The 9423-nt window shown below is 39.5% G+C and overlaps 1 pseudogene; it reads right to left on the reverse strand.

Annotated features, from left to right (window-relative positions):
• Positions 1-539: 539 nt before the first annotated feature.
• Positions 540-1634, reverse strand: LOC101276430 (poly(A) polymerase alpha-like; annotated as a pseudogene).
• Between the last annotated feature and the right edge of the window lie 7789 nt (positions 1635-9423).

The raw sequence follows: 9423 nt of genomic DNA on the forward strand, positions 1-9423 counted from the left end.
TGAGAACTGGATATGGAGTTTTATCAGGCTGACCTGGTATAAGCGATGTCCTCTCCTCAGTGGGTTAGGTGTGCATTTTGTGGTGTCTCAGACCATAGAGTTGGCTGCACTTACCACTCATCATTAACTTGGGCGATCACTTATCATTAACAAGGAAGTCATCCTAAGAGCCTGAGCACAGAGGTGACAGTATGTGGCCTCCCAGAGAAGGAAAGGGACATGCTCAATTGCTGGGACCCAAAGTTTTGTCTGCTTGTGCCTATTCAAAGTCTGACATCTGAGGAGTATGTTCATTCACATTGTGCATTTGTTTCCATCCCATTTGATTTCTTTTTTAACACCCATTAACTGTCATGCCTTTGCCTCTGAAATGGGTCTCCAGTAATTACTTGACGGGAAGGATTTTGGCTGTGAGGGAATGTGTTTCCAGTTGCTGCCTTTTATAGTAGCATGCACAAGTGTAAAGCAGAAGCCTAGGGCCACATGCCACAGAGAATTAGAGCAGTGTTTCTCTGGGCTGTATGTATGTATGTATTTTTTCAGTGTCTACAATCAATTTTGATTTAATATGATCTAAATGCACACCGTTTAGAAAATATCAAGAAAAACTTATGTACAGGAGTTGACACTATTGCATTTGGTTAAAGCTGGCAAGTTCTTGCTACTAGCATAGCCCAGGAAACACCGAGGAAACGAATATATTGGAATAGATGTTGTGGTGTTTGGCCCACAGTTTGATAGCTCTCAGGGTTAACCTGAAATTGTCTATGTTTGGTACTAGATGTAAAATTTCATCAGTTACCCTGCAACCATTAAGACTTCTTATGCATCTTATATCTAGATTTTTAAGCAGACTGTCATCTCTTAAGTCCAAGTCTTCTGGGGTAGTCTGTAGTGCTAATCTTGCAAACAAAATATCAATCTCTATCCCAGCAAAGCACAGTTTGATAACTGGTACAAAAGCCTCCTCAGCAGCTCTTAAATCTTTTACTTCTTCCTGTAATTTCAACTTGTCATAGAGTGAGGTGAAAAAGTCACTTCAATCAACATGTCTTGGTGCAACACACAACTCATCAATATCGGCACCTTTTGTATGTACTCTTTTTTTTTTTTTTTTTTTTGCGGTACGCGGGCCTCTTACTGCTGTGGCCTCTCCCACTGCGGAGCACAGGCTCCGGACGCGCAGGCCCAGCGGCCACGGCTCATGGGCCCAGCCGCTCCGTGGCACGGGGGATCCTCCCGGACCAGGGCACGAACCCGCGTCCCCTGCATCAGCAGGCGGACTCTCAACCACTGCGCCACCAGGGAAGCCCTTGTATGTACTCTTAATCCATAAGATCCAAATGTAAAAATTTTCCCCCCAACATTTTCAATTACAGACTGTGGAAGATTCTTGCTTTCACTGATTTCTTGTATCCACTCTTTTACCAGGTTATTTAATTTTCCCCAAATTAAAATTCTGTGCTGCAGTCCCTCTTCCTCTTCAAAAACCCCAAAAGGCTTCAGAGTCTCAGTTCTTTCCTGTGTAAGTCAGTCTCCTTGGGGGCTGCTAAACTGATGGGAGAGGTAATGCCACAGCGCTTCTGTGGCGGCTGTGTTTGTTGTGATCCCTGCGCTGTAACTGGAAAAGGCATTGTCTCCTGTGCGGGCACCGTCCAGTCACTCCCCTCCTGCTGCTGCCCTGGGCATGACCCACTGAGGCAGGAAGGAGGGGGGTGCCTGCCTCAGCCCTGGGTCCAACCCCACTCCTGCACCCTCTCCCGCGGCTTTAAGTGCTTCTCCTCTGGGTTGTATAATATTTAGATGGGCACTTAGAGCAGTCCAAGTCTTAACATTAATAAAACTTGGAAGGGCTACACTGCAAGGTAAATGTCTCTCTGGGTAACCCTGAATTTCATCTACAGTAAACTTTCTGGTATTCATCAGAGTTCTGTTAGCTGGCACTTGCATACAATTGTAGTTAAGTGATATTTCTTGCTAACCATGGTGACTATAAGGCCCAGAAATATTTTGAAAAACCTTTAACTGCCTCATCAAAGAAAGGGGATGTTCTTTTAGAGTACTAAGTATATTTTATGATAGTCAAAATTACTGATTCACATATGGAACACATATTAACCAGAGCATCTCCCTCAGCAACCAGGCAAGATAACTAATAATTTATGATAAATTTTTTTAAACTCAAATTTTTAACTTCCTTTTTTAGCCGACTTGCATTTTTTTTTGGACCATGTTTTTGTTCAATTATGTGCACCGCACTCTCAATGACTTAAATGGTAAAAAATGGTCCACAGTTTATCTGAAATTCAAACAGCTGTTGTCTTTACATTTTTATTAATACGTATTAATGTTTTCAAAGTAATTTTGCTGCTGGAATGAGAGTGTGCTTGTGTGTGTGTGCGTGTGTGTGTATTGTGTATGTGCGCACGCACACACATCATTCTTCTCAGAGGCATTTTTGGCAGATAAGAACATGATCTGAGTAGCAGATATATGATCTCATTTTTTTTCCTGGGTAGTTTGCAATTTGGATTTAGGCTCAAAAGATTAAGTGTTTTAGTCTATGATGATTTCATAGACACCAATGCCTAGAACTTCTAATCTGCACCCCTAAGCTATTTGGTAATTTTTAACTATACAAATTATAGAGCCTCTGTGAGCCCATTCTACTAAGATGGAAAGGAGTGTGATGCCTGTATTTTGGGAAGATGACTAGAACCTTTGAAGCATTTAATTCTTACTTTCAACATTTTGTTCCTCAACAAGGATATTTGGAAGCAGTAGTAGCAGGAGTTTACCTGTTTTGGAATTTCCTCTGCGTTCATTTGTGGTGGCAGTTTCTGATGAAAAGGGCACCAAGGATAACACTCTATGCACACCTATCTAAAAATGAGAAAGTGAGGATTCTGCCTTTCAGCTGGAACCCTCAAGGCGTTATCTAACCACTGAAAACTTGATCTAAATAAAAATGGGATTAAGAATAGCAGAGATCAGAGGTGGGCAAACCCTCACATCTGCTGTGTCGTGTTGCCTTTTCCTATTCATTCATCCTAAACATATTGGATGAACAGCTATAATGTGCCAGGCACTTTGTGTGTGTGTGGATATATCAGTTAAAATAGATAAAGATCCCTGTTTTCACGAACTTTACTTTCTAGTAGGGGGAGATGGGCAATATAAAATAGACATGATAATTAAGTAAATTGTATGATACACTAGAAGGTGATAAATGCTTTTCAGAGATAGAAGAAGGAGAGCAGGATAAAGGAGATTCTGAAGCTTTGGAACTGGTGGGGGAGATTTGCAATTTTAGGTAACCATATTAGGTCTTACTGAGGAGTTGGCATTTAACTGAACTAGTGAGACAGCTAGTCATACTTAAATCTGGGAAAGGAATGTTCTAGGCAAGGAGACTGCCAGTGCAAGTGCCCTTCCGCAGGAATGTGCTTGGAGTGTTGGAAGAACACAAGGAGTCCAGTGTGGCTGGAGATAGTAGGTGATGAGGTCATCGGCATCACTGTGGAGTCAGTCCTGCAGGACCTTCCTGGCTTTTGTAAGGCTCTCAGCTTTTTCTCTGGGAGGAGAGGGAAGTCACTGGAGACTTTTGAGTGAATAAGTGGGATGATCTGCCTTATATTTTAAAGGAACTCCTCTGGTTGCCATGTCGAGACTAGACTTCAGTGGGTATATAAATTTCCTAGGTTTTCTGTAACAAAGTACCACAAACCAGGTAGCTTAAAACAGGAAAAAGTTATTCTCTCAGTTCTAGAGGCCAGAAGTTGAAAATCTAGGTGTTGGCAGGGTTACCCTCCCTCTGAAGTCTCTAGGGCAGAACTCTTTATTGCCATTCCTGAGCTTCTGGTGGCTGCTACCAATCCTCGGTGTTCCTTGCTTGTAGCTGCATCATTCCAATCTCTGTCTGGTTGTCACATGGGCTTCCCTTCTATGTGTTCCTTTGTTTCTATGTGTTTTCTTCTTTCCTTATAAAGACACCAGTAGTTAGATTTAGGGCCTACCCTAATCCAGTATGACATCATCTTAATTTACATCTTAATTACTTTTACCAAGACCTTAATTCCAAATAAGGTCATATTCACAGGTACTGGGTATCAGAACTTGAACGTGTATTTTGGGGAGACAGAATTCAACCCATTAAATGGGAGGTAGAGGAGGGAGACCAGATGGGAGACAGGAGCACAGATGATGAGGACCAGAGTGGGAACAGTGGGATAGTGAAAAGTAATCTAATTCCAAATGTGCTTTGAGGGTAGAGCTAATGATTCCCTGACAAACTGGCTGTGAGAGAAAAAAAATCATCAAGGATGATGGTATGATCTGAATGTTTGTGTCCCCCTAAAATTTATATGTTGAAATCCTAATGCCTAATGTGATGGTATTAGAAGGTGGGGCATTTGGGAGGTGCTTAGGTCATGAGGGTGGAGCCCTCATGAACAGAATTAGTGCCTTGTAACTGAGGGTCCAGGGAGATCCCTAACTCCTTCTGCCAGACGAGGATGCAGTGAGAAGGCTCCAGCTATGAACCAGAAAGAGGACCCTACCCAACTATGCTGGCACCATGATCTTGGACTTCCAGCCTCCAGAAGTGTGAGCAATAAATTCCTGTTGTTTTTAAGATACCCACTCTGTGGTATTTTGTTATAGCAGCCCAAACGTACTGAGATAAATGACTCCAAGACTTCAGACCTGAGCAACTGGAAGAAAGTTGCAATTAGCTGAGATGGAAAGATTGGTTTTGGTGAAAAGATCAGGAGTTCAGTTTTGAATTTAATTTTGAGATGGTTTTAGATGTCTAAGTGGAGATGTCCTTGTGCAGTGTGGACTGTAATGAATCCATGTTACTCTCGTGTCACTTAGTAATCTATTAACCACTGAAAATTCACAATTTGGGGGCAAACTGCACAGGCAGACCATGGTTTCCATCATGGACAGGCCAAAACCAAAACTTCTTTTTATCCACTAGTTATCTTTTCTTCCAGCAAAACCTTCTAACTTTACTTGTTCTTCAGAAGCCCACATTATTGGGTCTGCTGTCCCTGCCTAGTGACTCATCGAGTAGCATTTGAACAATAAGGAGCTCCTAAATCAGTTGTGGGGAATTACAGAGGGACTCCTGGGCTAGAGTCACCAAGAATTGACAGTCAATGTAAAATGTATTTCTGTTCTCTCATCTGATCACTGTGGAGACTCCAATTCAACATTCTCTCCGAAACTTCTCTGTGCTCATATGTTCTCTTTCCTCTCAGTTTTCTTCATATAAACCAAAGCCTGGCACCACTGAGTGCTGGGTTAGCAAGTGAGGCATGGTAGCTGTGGGGCCTCCCCATAGCCGTGAGGTAGCCCATTTCTGATGGGAAACTGCACTCCCTCTGGCCAGCAGAGTCCCTTTTAGTAACCTAAATTCACTAAACACATTGTAAGAAAATGGGCTTAAACTTGTAGAGTTAAATTTGGGTTGAAAAATCATACTTACACTTTTCACTTTTTTTCCAGGAAATCTTTTTCTGGGAATTATGTACATTTATTTTGCCAACTTCTCTTACTTTTAGTCCAGGATAACACTGCACTTCAACTTGTAATTTCCTGCATTCTTAGTCTAAGCATTCTTAGTCCAAGTTTTTGAAACTGGTAGTCTTTGGTTCAGTAGGTTCTCTTCTAAATATGTAGTGGTCACTATTACTGATGCTTACCAGTGATACCTTCAAATCATATCTCGAGTATGAGGGAGACTCGTAAGGTTGTAAATTGTTTCAACTGTTTTGCACCTTTATTCAAAGATTATAATTTTAGAATTTTTTCAATAAGACATTGATATAAAAATCGTGGAATATTAATTTACTCAGCAAATGTTACTCAAGGTAGTGAGGATACATGAAGAACAATATGGACAAAAAAAAATCCTGTTCTTGCATAGCCTTCATTCTAAAGGGGAAGGCAGAAAATTAACAAACTATGTAAATAAAATAATCTCTCAGATGGTGGTGATAGCTATAGAAAAAAATAAGGTAGTCATAAAGTATGGAGAATGTTGGGGGAAGAAGGAATGTTGCAGTTGTAAATAGGGAGACCAGAAACAAATGTTAAGAAGAAGATACTTGAGTAAAGACCTTGAAGAGGTATGAGAACCACATAAATATGGGGGACAAGAGAGTCAAGCACCAGAACAACAAGTGCAAAGGCCCTGAGGCAGAAGAAGCCCTGACATATTGAGAGAAGAGAAAGGAGGCCAGGTGGCTTAGAGTGAAGAAAGTGAAAGAGACTTTAAAACAAAGACTCCTACAAGAGACAAAGAAGGACATTACATAATGATCAAGGGATCAACCCAAGAAGAAGATATAACGACTGTAAATATTTATGCACCCAACATAGGAGCACCTCAATACATAAGGCAAATGCTAACAGCCATAAAAGGGGAAATCAACAGTAACAAAATCATAGTAGGGGACTTTAACACCCCACTTTCACCAATGGACAGATCATCCAAAATGAAAATAAATAAGGAAACACAAGCTTTAAATGATATATAAAACAAGATGGACTTCATTAGATATTTATAGGACATTCCATCGAAAAACAACAGAATACACATTCTTCTCAAGTGCTCTTGGTACATTCTCCAGGATGTACTTGGGGCACAAATCAAGCCTTGGTAAATTTAAGAAAATTGAAATCGTGTCAAGTATCTTTTCTGACCACAGCGCTATGAGACTAGATATCAATTACAGGAAAAAATCTGTAAAAAACACAAACACAAGGAGGCTAAACAATACACTACTTAGTAACCAAAGATCACTGAAGAAATCAAAGAGGATATCAAAAAATACCTAGAAACAAATGACAATGAAAACACGATGACCCAAAACCTATGGAATGCAGCAAAAGCAGTTCTAAGAGGGAAGTTTATAGCAATACAATCCTACCTTAAGAAACAAGAAACATCTCAAATAAACAACCTAACTTTACACCTCAAGGAATTAGAGAAAGAAGAAGAAGAACAACAAAAAAACCCCCCAAAGTTAGCAGAAGGAAAGAAATCATAAAGATCAGATCAGAAACAAAAGAAAAAGAAATGAAGGAAAGAATAGCAAAGATCAACAAAACTAAAAGCTGGTTCTTTGAGAAGATAAACAAATTTGATAAACCATTAGCCAGACTCATCAAGAAAAAAAGGGAGAAGACTCAAATCAATAGAATTAGAAATGAAAAAGAAGTAACAACGGACACTGCAGAAATACAAAGGATCATGAGAGATTACTACACGCAACTCTATGCCAATAAAATGGACAACCTGGAAGAAATGGACAAATTCTTAGAAATGCATAACATTCCAAAACTGAACCAGGAAGAAATAGAAAATATGAACAGATGAATCACAAGTATTGAAATTGAAACTGTGATTAAAAATCTTCCAACAAACAAAGCCCAGGACCAGATGGCTCCACAGGTGCATTCTATCAAACGTTTAGAGAAGAGCTAACACCTATGCTTCTCAAACTCTTCCAAAATATAGCAGAGGGGAGAACACTCCCAAACTCATTCTACAAGACCACCATCACCCTGACACCAAAACCAGACAAAGATGTCACAAAGAAAGAAAACTACAGGCCAGTATCACTGATGAACATAGATGCAAAAATCCTCAACAAAATACTAGCAAACAGAATCCAACAGCACATTAAAATGATCATACACCATGATCAAGCAGCGTTTATCCCAGGAATGCAAGCATTCTTCAGTATACACAAATCAATCAATGTGATACACCATATTAACAAATTGAAGGATAAAAACCATATGATCATCTCAACAGATGCAGAGAAAGCTTTCGACAAAATTCAGCACCCATTTATGATAAAACCCTCCAGAGTAGGCATAGAGGGAACTTTACTCAACATAATAAAGGCCATATATGACAAACCCACAGCTAACATCGCGCTCAATGGTGAAAACTGAAACCATTTCCACTAAGATGAGGAACAAGACAAGGTTGCCCACTCTCACCACTATAATTCAACATAGTTTTGGAAGTTTTAGCCACAGCAATCATAGAAGAAAAAGAAATAAAATGAATCCAAATCAGAAAAGAAGTAAAGATGTCACTGTTTGCAGATGACATGATACTATACATAGAGAATCCTAAAGATGCTACCAGAAAACTACTAGAGCTAATCAACGAATTTGGTAAAGTAGCAAGGTACAAAATTAATGCACAGAAATCTCTTGCATTCCTATACACTAATGATGAAAAATCTGAAAGTGAAATTAATAAAACACTCCCATTTACCACTGCAACAAAAAGAATAAAATATCTAGGAATAAACCTACCTAAGTAGACAAAATACCTGTATGCAGAGAATTATAAGACATTGATGAAAGAAATTAAAGATGATACAGATAGATGGAGAGATATACCATGTTCTTGGACTGGAAGAATCAACATTGTGAAAATGACTATACTACCCAAAGCAATCTACAGATTCAGTGCAATCCCTATCAAACTACCAATGGCATTTTTCACAGAACTAGAACAAAAAAGTTCACATTTGTATGGAAACACAAAAGACCCTGAATAGCCAAAGCAATCTTGAGAAAGAAAAAAGGAGCTGGAGGAATCAGGGGCCCTGACTTGAGACTATACTACAAAGCTACAGTAATGAAGATAGTATGGTACTGGCACAAAAACAGAAATATAGATCAATGGAACAGGATAGAAAGCCCAGAGATAAACCCAGGCACATATGGTCACCGTATCTTTGATAAAGGAGGCTAGAATATACAGTGGAGAAAAGACAGCCTCTTCAATAAGTGGTGCTGGGAAAACTAGACAGCTACATGTAAAAGAATGAAATTAGAACACTCCCTAACACCATACACAAAAATAAACTTAAAATGGATTAAAGACCTATATGTGAGACCAGACACTATCAAACTCTTAGAGGAAAACATAGGCAGAACACTGTATGACATAAATCACAGCAAGATCCTTTTTGACCCACCTTCTAGAGAAATGGAAATAAAACCAAAAATAAACAAATGGGACCTAATGAAACTTCAAAGCTTTTACACAGAAAGGAAACCATAAAGAAGAGGAAAAGACAACCCTCAGAATGGGAGAAAATATTTGCAAATGAAGCAACTGACCAAGGATTAATCTCCAAAATTTACAAGCAACTCATGCAGCTCAATATCAAAAAGCAAACAACCCGATCCAACAATGGGCAGAAGACCTAAAAAGACATTTCTCCAAAGAAGATATACAGACAGCCAACAAACACATGAAAGAATGCTCAACATCATTAATCATTAGAGAAATGGAAATCAGAACTACAACGAGGTATCACCTCACACCAGTCAGAATGGCCATCATCAAAAAATCTACAAACAATAAATGCTGGAGAGGGTGTG

Source organism: Orcinus orca, chromosome 12 (genome assembly GCF_937001465.1).
Source record: "Orcinus orca chromosome 12, mOrcOrc1.1, whole genome shotgun sequence".
NCBI classification, from domain to species: domain Eukaryota; kingdom Metazoa; phylum Chordata; class Mammalia; order Artiodactyla; family Delphinidae; genus Orcinus; species Orcinus orca.